This window comes from Corvus kubaryi, unplaced genomic scaffold, assembly GCF_017639235.1.
Source record: "Corvus kubaryi isolate FWS band 111438036 unplaced genomic scaffold, C.kubaryi_AGA036_p1.0 37308, whole genome shotgun sequence".
In the NCBI taxonomy this organism is placed as follows: domain Eukaryota; kingdom Metazoa; phylum Chordata; class Aves; order Passeriformes; family Corvidae; genus Corvus; species Corvus kubaryi.
Genome location: NW_024581096.1, coordinates 22,004,670 through 22,024,356, shown reverse-complemented (window position 1 = coordinate 22,024,356; position 19,687 = coordinate 22,004,670). Strand labels below are relative to the sequence as shown.

The following is a 19,687-nucleotide window of genomic DNA, read 5'->3' as shown; positions in this document are numbered from 1 at the left end:
GCTCCAGCTTTTATAGGCCCGAATCAGCAAGTCAAAGTGAAGCACTTGGGTCTGATGGCATACTTCCCTCCCATCTAGGGCCAGGGCTTGGCCAGAGCCCAAGCCTTGGCTGAGAGGGTTTTCCCTAAAATACCCTACAAACAGGCCTCTATTAATGCCCCCTTGGGAAAGTTTCTTAAAATGATACATTTCTTGCAGATAATTGCACAAGGTTATGTGAAAGTTTCTAAAGCAGCCAGTTTGGTGATAAATAGCTAGCATAAGCATCTTGGTCATCTATTGCTAGCTAAATAATACTGATGGTGCTAGTCACATAATGCCCAGGATTCATCTTGTAAGTCAGCTCTGGCTGAGGCCTGCTGCTCAGGCCTGAGCACATCACACTTAAAGTCGACTCTTACAGAGCACAGTAACCGTGCCCTGTACATTAATACACTGACTGCCCATCTAACTTGGTACCTACTCTAGAACTTTTGCCAGTAGGAGCTCAGAGGATTGCTACTTGTTCTAGTGGAAAAGATTTCCTTCAGGGAAGAGTATTGTCTAGACAGATACAGCTTTTTACAAGAAGGAAATGGTGTTACTCCCAAAGCAGAACTGACAAAATTAACATTGTCACTGTCATGCAAACCTTACCTGTTACACACAAGAGCTGGGATACTGCATTTTTCAGTGACTCTTTGTTTTAGGGGCTGAAGGTTTCCAAGCTTTTAGGACCAGTCAGAAAGATGTGCTAAATAAGCTAATGCGAAAAAATTTACAGTACTCCTAAATCCCTCTACCCTATTCAGATTAACATATTTTTGAACCTGTGCCAGTGAGAAGTAGCACTGTAGTTATCTTAATCCTCTAGCCTGCAATGAGGAGAATGATGTTTGATTAATCAAACAAAAAATAAAAACTTATATAACTAATGTTAATGGGTAAAACTTTTCTCTACACTGTCAGTTAGATCTTAGGAAATTTGCTTACTTTTCAACTGCCAACAACCAATACAGAACACAGTAGACTGCTGGGAAACTACTAACTCTTCTCCCTTACAAGGCCAGCCTTTACATAAGCTCAAGTAGCAGCAAAATGAAGGAACACACAAGCAAGATGATGGCTGCTGTTCCTCTGCAAGCCTCAAAGTCTTGTACTACTACTGGGGGAGGTCTTCCCACCCTGGCTATTCTGGAAGTGCCTGATAATAGTTATGAGTTATAACACTTCAGATTATCAGGGCTTGAGGGAAACCTTCTGGTGACAGACACAAGGACTGTCACCACCTCCTAGGCAGGACAGATAAATCTGTATCACCTTCCTAACCCTTGTCCAGGGAAATGCCATCAGAAGAGACAATAGCTCCTCTCACCTAGTTCTGCAGCCCTTTCTAGTGCAATCCCCATGTAAACAGGAACACACAGGAATGATAGACAAGATATGCTCTGAGCAACCTGGTCTAGTGGAAGGTGTCCCTGCTCATGGCAGGTGGGCTGGACTAGATGACCTTTAAAGGTCCACTCGAGGATCCTATGACTCTATGAAAACAAGGAAGCTGAGAGCACCAGCATAGCTAATTGGAGAAGCTTAATGACATCCTACCACAGCTGAGTAACTCTCCTCATACATGGTCTAAGCCCACAGGAAGCACCAGGTATTTCAACCTATTAACAAGTGATCACTAACAAAAGGGATATAAGTGTAGAGCATAGACACAGAAACCACAGGTCTGCTGGGGATTGTGAACTCAGTGGTCAATCCTTTTGTCTATCAGAGCTCATGGAATTATCAAATGGTTTGGGCAGAAAGGGACTCTTAAAGGTCAACCAGTCCAACCCTCCCGCAATGAGAGTAACCTCTTCCACTAGACCAGGTTGCTCCAAGACCTATCCAACCTGGCCTCGATGTGCAAGCTTAAAATCACGCGGGCTGCTGCCTCCTTGCAGAGCTTCACTGATGTCTGCAAAGAACTCTACCCGAAGGCATGATTACTTATGGAAAAGCTTGGGGGGCTCCTCCATGAATAAGGTCTAGCTGGGTGATTGGGCATGACTGAGATAAACTCATTTCTAGGCCATAGGAAGTAGGTTCACAAACAGCTTTTTGTGCATGGTTATTTACTGGGCATTACTGGACCAGGGCGGTTGGAGTTGTATCTGCTGTGTTCACTCATGCTGTGTGTAACAGCATGGAGCATCTCCTTGGCGCTGGTCACCAGGTGATGGAATTCAGGGGCAAGGCAGATTTTATAGCCTTGAGGAGCCACCTTAAAGCTCAAGGTGTTCAGTGTCCATGCTGGTTTTGTCCCTTGTCCCTCTTCCCAGCAGTATTGTAGGTTATGGGGTTCAGGGTCCAGTCGGGACGGCCGGACGTAGACGGATGGAGGATCTCTATAGGCAAGTCTTGGGACACAGTTGGTTTATTGTAAAAGGCTTGGGTATTGGGGCACTGCTCAGAGCTGCTAGACTCAGCTCTGAGCAGGCCCAAGAGAGCAAGAGAGTAAACGGGTGAGAGAGAGAGTGTAAGAGCAAGAGTAAGAGCAAGAGTAGAAGTGGAAGAGAAGAATGGAAGTGAGAATGAATAGAAGTGTCTGAAGTCCTGGTTACAATACAATAAATCATCTTCTGTACTGAATATTCTAATTGTCACTAACCAATCTAATACAAGATACAAATCCTATAGCATTTACATACAGCCTATAAGAGTTCTTATATTACCATAGAGTGTTACATCTTAACTTCTAAAAACTACTCTTTGGACCCCTTCTGCTGAGCTAGTAGGGTCTGCTCTGACCCTTGGACCTGTTTGCAAGCAGAGGGTATTGTTCCATCAAGAGGGGATTACTTCAGTGGCCATACCATTGTTTTCTAGTTGTTCAGTAACTAAGACCTGGTATTTCAAAAGTGGCTTTCATTTCGATGTTGCCTGTAGTTTTCATATTCCCAAAATCTTTTGTCAGGCAATCATATTTCCAAGGCTTTCCTGTTTCATCTTCCCCAACACAGTATAATCTCCAAACTTGGACTGCTTCACATGTTATTAGCCTGTCCCTGGCTGCTTTGAACCAGCCACCAAGACCTCTCAGGCACCTGGAAATTGGTACTCATCCTCACCTGGTTGCTGCTACAAGTGGCTGGTTTTATTCGATCTTCTTCCATCTTACCATCAACATCTAACAAAGAACTTGAAGAGCTTTTGCCCCACACAGGGCAGATCCGTGGCTAAGGTCTGCTTGCATTGAGGCAATGCTACCTCCAGCCGCAGTGAAGCAGGACTGAGACAGTGACACCAGCGATAATTTGCTTTGCAGTGACTCATTAATGAAAAGTGCTCAGAGGCGACAAAGTTCCTATTAAGCAGCATTAGGCCTGTTTAGCAAGGTTTTAGAGACAATTGCTATAGTGACACATTCACATTTCTAAAGTACAAAAACAATAGTTGCTTTTTGCAAATGTTAAGACATTTCTCTTGGAAAAGACAAGGGAGGAAGGAATGAATATCAGCTCGAGGAAATGCAGGCACATGCATCACTGAAGAGAAAAATGAAGATTTTAGCTTGGAGCACACTTAAAAATAGAAAGAGGGGAAAAACATCCAGAGATCTCTGCACAAGGTTGTGCTCCTCCTGGAAGAAAGGGCTGTCTGCTGCAGTCAGCCCTGCTTGGGAGTGGTTTGGTACCTCTGCTGCAGAGATAACTCTCCTAAGCATGTTATCAGGTGTTGGAAACTCCAAGGTTACAGCTGCCAGGCCAGGCACCCTGTTAATGCCTGCTACTGACCTTGAAGGACCTTTTCATGGCACTATAAACTGATGGGGGGGTTTGCTGCTGCAGTCCCACCCTTGGCCACATGCCAGTCAGAGATGGGATGTCACGTCGTGAGTCAGAAGCTAAATTGGTTCCCCTCAACAAAAAAAAAAAATCACTTCAACATCACAGAATCACAGAATGGTTTGGGTTGGAAGGGCCTTAAAGATCATCTGTCTAGTTCTGACTTCCTGCCAAGGGCAGGGACAACTTCCACTGTCCCAGGTTGCTCCAAGCCCTGTCCAACCTGGCCTGGAACACTCCCATGGATCCAGGGGCAGCCACAGCTGCTCTGGGCACCCTGTGCCAGGGCCTCCCCACCCTCACAGACAGCAATTCCTTCCTAATATCCCATCTGTCCCTGCCCTCTGGCATTGGGAAGCCATTCCCTGTGTCCTGACCCTCCAGGCCCTTGTCCAAAGTCCATCTGCAGCTCTCTCTGAGTCCCGTGAGGCACTGGAAGGTCATTATAAGGTCTCCATTTATGCCAAGCCAATGCACCAGACACTAAAGGTACTTACCTGTACCCACCTCCTACTCTACAACATCTCATGCACCTCCTGGCTTCAAGAGACCCAGATATTTCCCTGGCCTGAATAAGGTTTTGGGCCCCTGAAAGCTTGTCTAGTTTTTCTGACTCTACCAGTTGGCCTAATAAAAGATATCATCTCTCGACACACACCACTGACTTCAAGGAGACCTCTCATGTAGCTGGATCTGCGCAAGATAACCTGTCACTCCTCCGGCTTTGTGCTTATCTGTGGGAACAGGGTGTGTGCAGCGGGACCTCGCCTGGGTCTCTGGGTTTCCCTCCCTCTTCTGCACCTGAATGAGCTTATTGTTTGTGCGTCTTTGTCTGTTGGAGGGGAGGAAGGAGGCCTGAAATGAATTGGGTCAAACAAGTTTTTCAGCTGCGTGCAGGTTAGGAGAGGCCACAAGAAAAGAACCACGGCCCTTTGAAGTCAGGCTGCTCCTTTCCTTTTTCATGGGCTGTTTTTTAATTCTGACAGTGAGTGATACTTTCTCAGATGGAGATCAATTCACTGAACGCAAGAACAAAGGTTCTATAAACACACCACTATCTAAGGGCTTGCATTGCAGTGACATATCATTGATGGAAGGCAGGAGGCAGCTTGAGCTAAATCATGTCTACAGTAAGGGCAAACCTTTCCTCCAGGGCCTTTCACCCTAAAAAACACAGGGACTGGGCAGGAATGAGGGTATCCCCTCTCCATTCCTATCTGCCATCAACAGATGTTGGCAACTAGGAAGAAAATTAATTTAGTGTTCCAGCCAAACTGGGCTGGCGACATGCCCTCTACTCCCTGGACATCAGCTTTGCCATTCAGAAACAGCAGGAATCCCTGAGCTCCTGCAGGACAGAGCTGCACCCACACTTCACCTCATCACCACCAGCTGGACCTCTGGACGTGAGACTGCTGCTCAGGAGGAGCCAACCCTGCTGGAGACAGTGCAGCCACAGAGTGACAGGGGAAGGCAGCCACCACTGTTGAGGACTCTCTGCCTGAACCCATGTGGTTGTGGAGGTGTTCTCCCAGGAAACTCCCTGCTTCCTCGCTTTTCTGCCTTGTGGGGATAATCTGCTGGGAACTTACTATGGGAAATGAGTATTTTCCTTTTAGCTTTATCACTTGCACTTAGATGTCGAGGTACCAAGTACTTTCAAAATGCTTGGCCATGTTGGTGACATTCAATCCATGAAGAGATTCAAGGGCCTGAGGTCCACAACTGAGGTATGTATTCTTCAGGCTTCATTGCTCCCTGGGCAGTGATATGAAGGAGACCACTGCTGATCCAGAAATTCCACAGTCACCTCTCCTCATTAGTCTTGGTTTAACTTCTGGTTTCCTTTGTGTACAAAGAAGGTCCTTGGGCAGAGTCTGTGGAGCTGTGGCAGTTTTCTGGGTAATTTAAGCAGTTCTAAGAGCAGGGACTGGGTTTTCTCCTTCTAGATTAATGCCTAGGCAATGAGCTGCAAACTCACACGCTCCCTCTGTCTCTCTCTCCCCGCCAGTTAATTATTTTATACAAAACAGAGAAAGAAGCTGAGCAAGCCCCACTCCAGAATAACTTGCCAGGTGGCTCATCTCCTCAAAGCTGGGAAGGGGTCTTCAAGCTCACCTCAAGCACTTCCAGATGGGTGTGCTGACCCATGGGTTAATGAGTAAAAAAGCACAGCTTCCCCATGGAACTGTTTTGAAAGAAACAGTGAGTTTGTGCATTAATCTGCAGGAGACAGTGCAGCATGGAGTCCTCAGAGGACTCCTCCTTGTTCCCCCTGGTCTCATCGTCCCTGTGGTCTAATCATCCCAAAGGACTCATCATCCCCATGGTCTCCTCATCTCCTCCCAGACAGCTAAGGCAGCCACACCACTCAGGCCATGATGATTCTGCACTCAGGATTCGATTTACCCACCGTCTTTGCTGTGAATTCTCAAGCTCAGACAAAAATGGCATAAGGCTGATCTCTGAAACTCTTCCTCCTGTCGTACAGTCCAGCTTTGACTGCAAAGATCACCTCACTTGGGACTGAGGGTCTCCTACAAACATGGAGCAGCAATGCTGAGCTCTCCTCTAAGGCACTTGCATCTATGCAAATGAGGCTCTGCACTCATATCTTGACACAGGCTGGAGAGCTGGCATCACACAACTCAGATTTCTTCCAAACTGCCACTGGGCCTCCCTACGGACATGTTGGAAATGCCAGGACACTTCCTTGGGGTTTTTAAAGAGCCTTTCTGGGATGAATAACAGAACTTGCAGAAAGGTTAGCATTGAAATAGCTGTGGAGCAAGAGCATCTGTGGGGGACGCGTAGCCAGGGGTTCAGTGTCACCGATTCTGCGCAGCTGTCCTACGGCTAATGCAAAACTGTATTCTGAAAAGGTCAAAAAGGCAATTAAAGATACAAAAGACCAGCCCTTCCCAGTATTGAAGCAGATGCTCAGCCAAAACATTTGCCTGTAAGATTGTATTTCCTTAAGGTTTATTAACCATTAAGTGTTTTTAAGGACGGGATCATAAAGATAATGAACTGAACGACAAGTAGAGTCAGGATTCCTTCACAAATTATTCCTGTTGGGTTAGACAAGTGTTTGAAAAACAAAATGCTTTGCTGTGATTTTTCAAGAACAGGAGGCCCTGAGCTCATCCCTGGCTGCTCTTCTCTGCTTTAACTTGCTGGTGAAGACAGGCAACCTGCTGGGTTAAGGGGAAGGTGAGCAAAGCACGGGCGTTGAATGGGCAGCAGGATGGTTCAAAGCAAGGACTGCCTCCCTTTCAGCAACGCCTCCTTAAAGAATTGCTTCTCTCCCCACCCTGACTGCTCACTACATCACCCTGTGCTTTTCAACTGTTCTAGAGTAGATCCAGGTGAAAAATAAAGAGTGAAGGGGCTTGGCAGGGGAGGGAGGTCTGGTGCCAAGAACAGCTGGAATCAAATTAAGCAAATTTTCAAATGCAGTCATGTTAGAAAACATTATTTTTAATCTTGTTTTGCTATAAGAATTATTTTTTTCCTAGGATATTTACTAGTAACTATTAAAACATGCTGATTTCTACCTAATTATAATATTTTAGCACATTTTGGCTAGTAGATGACATGCCATCAAAATGGAGATCATGGAATATCCATCACCAGAGATGAGTAATAACAAATGAGAAAAATGGGCAAAAAATCACAGAAAAGCTTGTCTGGGGCATAGGGAATGGATGAGTTGAACAGCTGAGGTCCCTCCCAGCTCTGTTTTGCAATGACTCTGGGACAGAAACACGTTTAGGTCACCATATAAATGAATACTCATTTTTCAGGATTGTAAAACATAAATGTTTTGCATTATGGAACAATGGAAGTTGCACATGTATTTACCCATTTGTCCCAAATCATAGAATTTAGTGGAATTTAATACAGTGGGCAAATGGATTATTAATGAGTTTATTCAAACTTAATCTCATGGACTCGTGAGACCCATGCCCCAACAAGCAGTTTGCAGGGGACCACCCTGTTTTGAAGGATGAGAGAGTCAAACAGCACGGACATGGGCTGCTCCCAGCCAGAGTTTTCAGGGATGAAGCCTAAATGCGTCGGAGAAATAGAAAAGGAAACACCAGTTTGTTTTAAAACCAACTTAAATGAAGAAAGTTCAGTTGTCCATGACCTGACTTGACAGATGTATGTAGTGACCACGAACAAGATTTTTAGAACTAGTGGATTTTCACACCTCATTTTTTTATCCCTGGAGGATTAATACATACTGTGTTTCTTATTTAAAGCCCACTTTGTTGTTTATTTCAGTGGCCAATTCTCTTCAGAGCCCTGGATGAAGAAGCCATTGAGCTGAGCTAGGCAAGAAAATGGAAATGAAATAAATTGTCTCCGTGCATCTGTGGAAAAGTTGGCTTCTGTCAAAAGGTGCATTAGTTCTTCAAGAAACCAAGGGCTTCACCTTGACTGTGACTGCTCCACTGCTCTGGTAACATTTGCAAATTCAGTAATTAAGGAGATTTAGTAGAGTGTAATAAGCCTAGGACTTTCAAGAAGCTGTTACCCTTTATTTTTAAAGGTGTATGTAATTTAAATACAAAAATCTGCTCTAGGTAAAAAACATTTAAAAAGATCATCTTTGGTCTCCATCCTACTGCATCTCAAGTGGCAAACAGGGATTTCTGATCTGTGTGCAGGGAAGGTTGAAGTCCAGGGTGGAGAAATGAAGCTTGTTCTGCTCCCTGACACAGATTTTGGGGACATCTCTCCTGGAGACTCATGGAGCCCTCCGGGAAGGGGTGGCTGAACATCCCCACCACTCTCCCATGGTCTATTGATCCAGAAAACCTGTCTGAACAGAGCACCTGAGAAAGTTACTGTTGCTCTGAGCAGCAGAAATGGCCTATCCTAGGACAACCAGAGGTGCATGAACACCAAGAGGTGCATGAACACCGAGGGCTCACTTCAGGTACCTAAAGGTCAGTCTCCAATGCCACGTGAGATGCTTTAGGTACTGAGACAGAGACTGGTGAGCATGACACAGGGCTCACAGGAGACTTGTCATGGAGTGGTGGCTGAAGGCAAGGCCAGAGATGGCCTCAAACGTCTCAGTTAACAGAAAAGACCCTTGTTTAGGCAACACAGAGATCTGAGCTCCAGCCATGCTCCTCTCCAGTCCTCACTGGAACCACGTAGGTCAGGAGACTCCAGTTGTTATGCCTGTTCCAATTCACCCTTCCCTTGCAGGGCAAACAATCCTGAAACCTGAAGGTTTCCAGGGCAAAGCAGTTGGATGGAGCCCATGGAGAAGCCCTCAAGACCTCTCCTCTAGATCAGACCTTGCCTGGCTCCTGCCTCATCCACCACCCAGACCCAGGGGCATGGCTGCATCCACAGCAGCAAGGGCTGGGCAGGGAGTAGGGCTGGTGCTCTTTGTTCTCTGATTGTTCCCAGATACTGTGTGAGGCATTAAAATACTTGGCACGGTGGGGAACACTCGCTCGTGTACGCAGAGCTCAGAGCATGGAGACAGGAGTCATCCTAGTCTCTGCCTTCCTCTCCTTCCCATCGTGGAGAGGCCATTCCATCAGTGCAGGCTAATTCATAAAAGCAGATAAAACCTGTGGGCCCCTCTTGCCTCTCAACCCCTTCTCGTTGTACCTGCTAATGGCAGCTTTTCCTACACCCAGGGAAGGCCAGTAACAAGCCCATCCAAGGAACTGGCACCCAACCCCTTGTGTGGATGAGCTTAAGAGGGGCTCTCAGCAGAGCTGTGCTAAGCTCTTTTTCTCCTGGAGGCAAAACCATCCTTCCCAAAGTACACTGCAGCCAATTTAGCCTGGCCCAGAGCCTGGGAACAAGAGACTATTGCCAAACTCAGACAGCCTCTTGAACTAGGGACGCTGCTCTGTGCCATTTCCCCCAAAGGCAGGTTGTGTCAATGCCTTCATTCTTAACAACCTTCCCTCCACTGGATGGCAAAAGTGTGTTTTTGGCATCTGGATGGCAGCGTTATAAAGCAAGACAATCTTCTTGCCAGGACAAAGGAGTCAGATGCTATCTGCACTTGAGTCCACGGGGCATGCTGTAGGGCTGTGTCCAGACACCCAGTGCAAGCTTTAGATGTCAGAGGCAGGGTGCCGGGAGGAGCAGCCCAGAGCTCCAGTCAGTTTGCCCCAAGTCTCTGCAGTGCCATGCTGCAGGATGGAAAAGGCTCCCTGGATCAGTCTGTGCATCTCCATCACATACCAACTGAAAGTACCCTAGACATGCTCCTGAGGCATTCCTGCTTTCCCTCAGAAATTGCCTCTGGGATGACGGCGCGGCAACCAAACTCTGAGAAGAAACTCTCCCTGCATGGGAAGGTTGCTCAGCTCAGGAGGTGACCCAGTGTTGGGGACATAGGACCTCAGAATCATGAAATGCTTTGGCTGGGAAGGGTTAAAGCTCATCTTGTCCCATCTCCTGCCATGGGCAGGGACACCTTCCACTATCCCAGGTTGCTCCAAGCCCCATCCAACCTGGCCAACCTGGCCTTGGACACTGCCAGGGATCCAGGGGCAGCCACAGCTGCTCTGGGCACCCTGTGCCAGGGCCTGCCCACCCTCACAGACAGCAATTCCTTCCCAATATCCCATCCATCTCTGCCCTCTGGCACTGGGAAGCCGTTCCCTGTGTCCTGTCCCTCCATGCCTTGTCCCCAGTCCCTCTGCAGCTCTCCTGGAGCCCCTTTAGGCCCTGCCAGGGGCTCTGAGCTCTCCCTGGAGCCTTCTCCTGTGCAGCTGAACACCCCCAGCTGTCCCAGGCTGGCTGCAGAGCAGAGGGGCTCCAGCCCTGGAGCATCTCGGTGGCCTCCTCTGGACTGGCTGCAGCAGCTCCAGGTCCTTGTGCTGTTGTTCCCCAGGGCTGGGGCAGCTCTGCAGGTGGGGTCTCCCCTGAGCAGGGCAGAGGGGCAGAATCCCCCCTCACCTGCTGCTTGAATTCCGTGACCTGGTGGAATCTGTCCTTCCTTTCTCTGCCACCAAGGGAAGCATTTCTGGAGGAGCAGGGAGAGGATGCCTGGTCTAACTCTCACAGGAGCTTTTTCATTACTATTTTTTCTAGGCCAGCTTGTGTTACCCCTCTCATAAAGAGCCCTCCAGTAGCACCTATTTGTTTCTGACTGCATCACAACACTTACTTCTGAACCTTCTGTTCTCCCCAGCTTTCCTCACTTCCCAGCTCTTATTTCCAGTGCTGGAAGCAGCCATTCCATACTCCAGCCTTTTCAGGCCTGAGTTGGAGTGTGCCTGCTTCAGACAGTCCTCAGAGAACAGAGTTGTTAATCTGTGACTGGATCTGTTGAGCACATGCGAACCATGATCTTCAGAGCTTAAAACTAATTCAAAATTAAACAAAGTTTCCTGGAAGTAGCAAATGGCACTTTTTTGACAGCGGGGCCAAATTTCATGCTCTTTCTTCAATAGATGGAGGCTTTTCTCTGTTATTACAATTTCATGGAATTATTCCTTTCTAAAACTGGGCAAAACACTATGCTTTCCCCTCATTCTTGGAAATGGACAAAATACTTTGGCTGAAACTTTCCAGAGAACCTCAGCCTAAGGCAGACATCTGGCACGGAATTGTTTAATTTTTTTTCCCCCGAACAATTAATTGTTTGACAAAACTTTTAGCTGAATTACCAGTGCCTTGAGTGCTGGGCGGTGTTGTGCTGCTAGCTCTGAATATGCTGAGGATATTGCACTGGCTCCATACGTGAAGTTTTAGGGTCTTCTGCTCCAGGAAAAGGTAGGCACAGCCACGAGAGGGAGTGCAGCTCCCCATTCTCTCTACGCAGCACAGCCCTGCTGCTCCTAATCACAGCAGCCCTCCGGCTAGGAGCTGTCTTTCAGCTGTGTGTGGGTCTGGTGCAGGCTCTCACACGGTGAGAGTGATGGAGAAAGCGACAAAGATTCACAATACGCTTGTGCCACGTCTCACAAAGGGCCCACATGAAATGTCAGGCTGTTTCAACACTGGGCATCTTGCTTCTGAAGCAACATGCAAAAAAAAACCAACCAGGAAATGGAAAGTTATGAGGAGATTCGAAGAGGTCTTGTTGCTGGATGTCTGTAGATTGGATCTAAACACAAGGATGGATTCTAAAGAGGATACAGAGCATAGAGTATCTGTCCCAGCTCCTTGCAGCATCAAATGAAGGGGGAAGAATGCAGGCTCTGACCTTAAAAAGCCACTTGATAGCCAGAAGTAGAATTCAATCCACAACAATCCTGGCCTCCCTGAAGACACAAGAGAGTTGATGGGCTAGCTCAGGGGAATCAGAACCCCATGCCATAGCCCAAGTACTTCTACATGAACACTGGGGTCAGTCTCATTTTCAAACTGAACAACTCAATGGGGTCAGAAGTGAAATGGAGTTTTTCACAGAATGACAGAATCATTTACAGTGGAAAAGACCTTCTGTCTAGTCCAACCACTCCCCCAGCACTGTCAAGTGCCACATGTACAGGGCTTTTAAATCCCTGCATGGATGAGGAATCCACTACTGCCCTGTGCCAATGCCTGCCCACCCTTCCAGTTAAGACATTTTTCCCAATATCCAATCTAAAATCCAACCCATGCTTCATATGAGATGTAGAGGAGATGATATACGAGACTTATTTGCATCCAAGCAACACCACAATTGCTGTGTGCTCTGGGCATGTTTTATGCACTGAGGGCTCAGGCCAAATGTGAAGCACGTCATCAGACGGGACCAAATTATTGTAATATAACACGTTACGGCCCATGAGCTGGGCTGTTAAATCCTTCCTGTGCGTGCTCATGGCCTGCCCATGTGGCAGAGGAGAATGTGTCAGCTGGACTTGCATGTATATGGTTTAAAACACGTTTCACTTCCCAACAGGAGCATCTCAAGAGCTTACACAAGGCCAGCAGCTCCACAACAGGTTGGTAACTGTGGCTGCTGGGGCAACAGTCAACAGGAGAGGTTTGGGACAATGCTCTTTGTCTCACAACTGGGGTTGTCTTCTAGAACACACCAGAACAGTCACAGCAGCTCAGCTGAGAGCAGCTGACCATGAAGCCACCATATTTCAATTGCACTGGCTGGGGAACCCGAAGTCACTGAGCCTTGACAGGCAGACAGGGAAATTTTGCAGGCGCTGGACTCACCACAAGAGGGGGATCACAGTGAATGCAAGAGATGCTGAAAACAGTCTGAAAAACATATTGTAGCCCTAGAATTCAAGGGCATGGGTCTCCCTGCTCTGCCTGCTTTATCTTCCATCCACAAAAACACCACTTGATATTTTGCTTAAAATTACAGGTGAAGGAGAACTGCACTTTGCCCGCTGGAAAACAAAGACCATCTCTTTGTACTAAGTATTTCAAGTACAGCCTTTGACAAATGTGTGTTTTCATTGGTCAAAGCACACACATCCTTACCCAGGCTCTCACGTCTTTACAATCAGGCCAGAAAACGAGCTTTATTCTCTTATCCTGTGACTTTTGTAACTGACCTACAGTCAAACCCCGTGAATATCACATATGTGACCACATACAATTACTGGGGACAGCAGGCACAGGCGTTAGGGCAAGGAGGACATGCTGCTGAGACTCCAGCTATCAAATAATCGCCATTAGGTGTCGTGGGCATTGGAAGATGTATAGAGATGCTGCACAGCCAAGCAGGATCTGTTTTTTCCCTCTCAAAGGGGTGGCACGCAGACACACTAGTCATGGCAACTGTCATCTGGGGTGCGATCAGCCAGGTTTTTAATTGGCTTGCAGATGTTGTGCCCTGGCTATATATATTATTTTCACTTAAGTTTATGTCAGCAGGAACAAGACTCTACTAAATTTATCCCCTGTGCTCAAGACTAACTGCACAGGCCTTGAAGGGTATTTTTAATAGGAGGTAAACCTCATCCACAAACAGTCTCTCATTTCAGGCCTACAGATGCAATATTTTCCAGTCCAGTTTAACTCCAACCCTGCCCCTTCCTTCCACAAGCCCCAAATGACTGTTTTCTCCTGATTCTTTGGTCACTGTGTAAGTGTGATATCCCTTGGCAGAGCCTACAAAAGAGCTGGGGAGGAATATGATTCCTGCCTATTTGGCTCCTTTTAGGGTTAAAGCCAGGATGGGTTTTGTGCCTAAAGCAACATCCTTCACGCAAATGCCAGTATAACATAAATTGTGCCAGGCTCTGAGGAGAAGCAAATGTCAAAAATTAAGTTATTCTTCTGTTTGACTCACAAATCCAAGTAGCATGCAAATAAAGAGGAGCCATCTGTTCAGTCCCTGGGCCATTTGAAGTTAAGCATCCAGTGCCAGCTCCCAGTTCCATCAGGTCAGCCCTGCTGGCTGGCCTCCACAGGACGTGCTCAGCCTTGCCCAGGACCGCCTGTCACCGCACAGCTCTCCATAACCCTTCATGCTCCTTGGGAGCTTAGCTGGAATTCTTTTGCTGCTTTCGGTTTAGGAGTCCAGAGAAAACGAGCAGCGTCCTCAGGAGGATTAATGGGCTTAAAGCAGGCAGATTTAGATCAGATATTAGAAGAAATTCCTGACTGTGAGGGAGGTAAGACACTGGCACAGGGTGTCCAGAGAAGATGCGGCTGCCCCTGGATCCCTGGGAGTGTCCAAGGCCAGGCTGGACAGGGCTTGGAGCAACCTGGGACAGTGGAAGGTGTCCCTGCCCATGGCAGGGATTGGCACTGGATGAGCTTTAAGGTCCCTCCCAAACCAAACTATCCTGTGAGTTTATGATATGGACACAGGCAGTTCTGTCCCACTGCAAACCCAGAGAGGGTAGCTTAGGCCATTGTTAGCTGGAGATCTTGCAAGCCCCAGGTAGGCTGCTGCCCTTCCTCTGTGCTGTCCTCCTCTCAGCCAAAGGAGCCTGGTTTCTCCCGACTCCCACCTCTTGTCCAAGGACCCACCCAAACTTACAGAAACCCCAGCATAGCTCCAGGGAACCAAAGCAGAGACATATTGCTGTCAGTGCAAGGGGAGGACAGGAAGCAACAGCAAAGGAACACTCCCTGCATCCTCAGTGTATAAATAAAGAATCCTACCAAGCTTTGTAACTTGTTGAAGAGGCAACTCCAGACCAAAACCAGTGACAATGTTATTGAAGTACAGCAAACAACTTGCAATGGTAAGAGAAGGATCACTGGATTCCTTGGCTGAATCTCTCACTCGAGCAGGAGCACCCAGACAGGAAGCTCGTGTTTAGGAAGGCTGACAATTCAGAAGCACCAAAGTGTATCTGCAGTGGGTGTGACAACACTGATACACACTTGCAGCATGCCACCTTCTCCACGTGGGAACAGCCTGACCCTCACATAGTCATGGTAGAAGTCAGGAGCAAGGTTCCTTTCTCCTGCAAGATGGAGTAGGTTGCCACAGCTTGTGCTCCCCAAGCCATGGGTTTCCCGTCAGAGAATTACAGAATTATTCAGGTTGGAAATGACCTCCAAGACCATTGTGCCCAACCATTCCCCCAGCACTGCCAAGGCCACCACTGACCCATGTCCCCAAGTGCCACATCCACACAGCTTTTAAACCCCTTCAGGGATGGGGACACCACCACTGCCCTGGGTAGCTACGCCAGGAATGGACAACCTTTTAAGTGAAGAAATTTTCCCTAGTATTCAATCTGAGCTTCCCCTGGCCCAGCCTGAGGCCGTTCCCTCTCCTCCTGTCCCTGTTCCCTGGGAGCAGAGCCCGACCCCCCCTGCTGCCCCCTCCTGTCAGGGACTTGTGCAGAGCCACAAGGTCCCCCCTGAGCCTCCTTTGCTCCAGCCTGAGCCCCTTTCCCAGCTCCCTCAGCCACCCAAGTGTCTGCAGGTGGACTGAGTTGTATCATACTCTGCTTCATGCAGGCTGGACCTAATTGAGCATGAGAGCACCTTGCTCCTGGCGAGAGCCCCATGTGTGCTTTGGTGCCACGCCGCCAGCGTCTGGACTTAGGGAAATCCCTAAAAGGGCCTTGAAGGCTTTGGGAGCTGGGATGGAGAACAGATGCAGACATGCTGAAGCAACCATGACACACTTGCTGAGAGGGAGCACCAGGAGCTAACTGGAGAGCTTTTACAATGTGAGTCACTCGCCAAGCCCCATCTCACGGCATGCTAAGCAGTATGAATCAAAGACTGAAAATGCAGGGCATGTCTTGCCCTACAGAAACACCATCAACCACTTTACTTTTTAAGTAATGATTTGCTATTGATTATGTGCATGAAGATGAGGTAGCTCCCTACTTCTCCTGCCAATTTCCACACTAAATTACATTAGAAGCGGGTGCCGGAGTTGAGCCATTTCTAACAGAGCTGAGCTACTGCTCTCAGGAGGGGATAAACTTGACGCATCAGAAATCTGTTGGGAATATTCCTGAGAGTACTTGAGGTGACCACAGACCTCCTTAAGTACAAGTGGAACAAACTTGTAGTTTGTAGGCAGTAGAAGATGGGTGCCCACATCTTCCTGACCATACAAGTCAAGTCCTACAGACACAAGACAGGTGTGCCTTGGAGAGCGAGGAAGGGAATGTGGTCTAGGAGCAGTGTGCTTATGGCTCCCAGCTGCTGTGGGGTGTTCAGGTTCAGTGATCCTTCCTGCCATGGTAAGGTGAGCCTAGGACCACAGCACAGGCAGGGATGTAGTCCCACTGGATCTAAAGAGGAAGGTCAGGGCCAGGTGCTGGTAAGAAGGAACTACCAAGTGTTCCAGGCAAGGTGAGAGCATGAACTGGGTCCAGGATCCACTTGGGAATAGCAGAAGCAGGACTGCAATCAAGGTCACAACATGGGTATGATGCTCACCCAAGACACAAGACCCTAGACAGGACTACAACCAAGTACTACAACAACACAGCTCAGGGAAAAATGCCCAGAGCTTAATTAGAGCCTCTGGACTAATGAGTGGAGGGTGCATGAGTGGAGGTGAAGTTGGTCAGAGTAATTAATACCAATTAATGCACCCAGGACCCAAAAAACTAAATGCAAAGTGGAACAGGAAAAGTTACATTTCTATTTCATCCATTTCCAATCTCACGCTGAAGTCTTCCCTGGTTGCATCCCATCTCAAGTTTTCCTGTGGCAAAAACAACCACAAGCTCTCTGCCTTGTGACACCTCCATCCAAAGCTCCCAGCCCTCACAGCCTCTCGCCTGCTGTGCTGGTGAGTGTTTGCCAGACAAAGGCATGAGGGAATCCTTAGCACACGTCAGTCTTATGTCACTCACTCTCTCCAAGGTGCTTTTGGCTGCAGTGGGTTCGGGTGCTTGATTCCACCTCGGTGTGTTTTTGAAGGCAGGAGATGTAGAGGGGAGATCAGGAGGCAGCATCACGTTGTTCCTGTCAGTGTGTTTTACACAAGCTTGTTGTTTTAAAAATAATCAGGTGCTAAGTCTGGATCTAGAGAATGAGATAAAGCTTAGGAGTGTTTCCTAGGAGGCAGAGAGGGGGCAGAAAATCCCCTCTGCCCCTTATGGGGAACTTTGTAGCTGGATGGCATCCTTTCTCTGGATGAAAAAGATCCCAAATCCTGCCTCTGCTTTTTGTTAGGAACACACATTCCTCTACCAGCAAACTCACAGCAGCTGCTCTGGTATTACCATTCCTAATTTAAACCTTCCCTTTAAATCTAAAAACACACTACTAGTGAAGGATTTTGACTGAAATTGGGGACTTTTGACTAATTAAGGCACTCAAAGGCAGACCCCAGGCTGGGTCAGCTGTTAGCAATGGTTTTACTGGGTGTCAGAGCAGAGATCCCAGGCTGGATTGCTGTGCCAGGCTCCTCCACCTGAAACAGATGGATTGTAGAGCAACAAACCCTAAAGGAACATCCTGAAATGATGTTTCGCTGGAAAAATTTGATGAGAATCCTAAAAAATAGAGGGTAAATATGCTGGAAATGTTCTAAACGCACACAGGGAAGCTCTCCCTGAGTAGCTGATATTGAGGGGAAGCCTCAGCTGCTCAGAATTTAAGCTGACAATGTTGTTCCATGACTCAGCATCGTGCTGACTGCACTCAGGGACCCAGTGGGAAAGCACGGGAGCCTGATGACAGGGTAGGAGACCAGATGAAATAAAAACAAATTGTGATTGTTGGCTAGGTCTGACTTAAAAAAAACCCGGGAAGTCAAAATCCCAAATTCCCAAAACACCCTGCCAAATTAAAAAAACAGTGTATTTTAGAACACCAGTTTTGGGACCAAGATGATTAGACATGTAAGGGGGGCTTCTTGCTATCCAAATGTCATGGATTTCCTAGACTTATATGCCTTCTTTGTCTATTTTCTCTGCAAATCGTATTTTCTACCCTCACAGCCCAATCCTCGAAAGGCTGAGGAGCGATAAAGGATCATCCGCAGGTTTTGTCGGGTTGGCTTGAGGGATGATGTTTGTCTAACAACACACAGGGCAGGTGGCACCTGAAGCTTGTGACACACATGAACATGGAAACCAAACATCTCAAGAAGCTTCCTTTCTCACTGGAGAACACAGGCAGGGTGAGGCAATTAGGAAGGGGATGCAGAGAGGATCCAGAGCTGCTGGATCCCTGCAGGAACAGGGCAATGCCATCAGCTGCACCCCGCTCCACCAAGCCCTTGCCTGCAAGAGGGATTGGGGGTCTTGCAGCAGGATGATGATGGTGGAGTACCACTCTGATCCATATATCGGCTCTTTTTTTAATCCCCATGCAAGGGTTTATTTGTCTGGAATTATCAAATGGTGCAGGACATGAGAAGTGGTGCCATGGGAACCTCTGAGGTTTAACAAGAACAAGACCTGAAGCAAGCTGCACTTGAGGCAAGGTGACCCCCAGGATCAATCCAGGATGGGGATGAACAGCAGCTCTGGGAAAATGACTTGAGGATGCTGGCGGTGAGGCCCTGGCACAGGTTGCCCAGAGAAGCTGTGCCTGCCCTATCCCTGGAAGTGTCCAAGGCCAGACTGGACGGGGCTTGGAGCACCCTGGTCTAGTGGAAGATGTCCCTGCCCACGGCGGGGGCTGGGAGTGGCTGATCTCCCGGGCCCATTCCCCCCTGGGCCATTCCCCGTCTCCAAGATCCCACCCCTCACGGCCCCGGCCCCGCACCCCGAGGGCAGCGGGCGGCGCTCAGACCCCGGGGCGGCGCCTCCGCCGCGCTCCCCTCAGGCGGTCCCGCCCCCCGCGCGCTCCCATTGGCTGATCCTCCCCGCTGCGCGCTCCCATTGGCCTCGCCGCCCGTCCGTCCGCCGCGGTTTGTTTGGTCGCGTGGACCTGTCAAGCCCGGGGCGGGGGGGGGGGGGGCGCCGGGGGGGGGGGGGACAGCGAAAGGGGCGGCGCCCCCCCCGCGGGGGCCCCGCGGGCGCGCCCCCCGGCCCCGAGGGGGGGGGCGGGGCCCCCCCCCCCCCCCCCCCCCCGCGCGTCCCGTGTGGCCCCCCGGGCGCGGGGCCAGCGACATCCGGGCCCTTCGCTCGCCACCGCCGCCGAGCCGCCCGCAGCCGCGGGCCAGCGCCGCCGGACGGGGCGGGCGGTGCCGCGGTGCCCGTCGCGGTGCTGTGTCCGTCGCCATCCCCCGCCGCTGCCCCCTCGAGGTGCGCGGACCTGCCCCGCCCCGCCCCGTCCCGTCCCGTCCCGTCCCGTCCCGTCCCACGGCGGGGGCGATGCTCCCCCTGCTGCGCTGCCCGCGGATCCCTCCCTGCTGATTCGTGTTAGACGGTAAGTTCTGATTTTATTTATTTTTTTTTTCTGTTCTGTTTGCTATTTTAAAATAATGCTCTGTTTCCTCCCTACCGGTATTCCCGGGTGGGAACTGCTGCCTTCACCGACGGGGGTGGACCGAGGGGTCTCTCTTTCCCAGGACCCTCCTGCGGGGGGAGGCGGTGGCGGGG

The 19,687-nt window shown here is 49.1% G+C and overlaps 1 protein-coding gene across 1 annotated transcript in view; it reads left to right on the top strand.

Annotated features, from left to right (window-relative positions):
* The first annotated feature begins 19,409 nt into the window (after positions 1-19,409).
* ZBTB7C (zinc finger and BTB domain containing 7C) overlaps positions 19,410-19,687 on the top strand; it is a 150,329-nt gene continuing 150,051 nt past the window's right edge. Inside the window, exon 1 of the mRNA XM_042028839.1 lies at positions 19,410-19,514. The gene's annotated coding sequence lies outside the window, so the exon portion shown is untranslated. The remainder of the gene's footprint in view (positions 19,515-19,687) is intronic.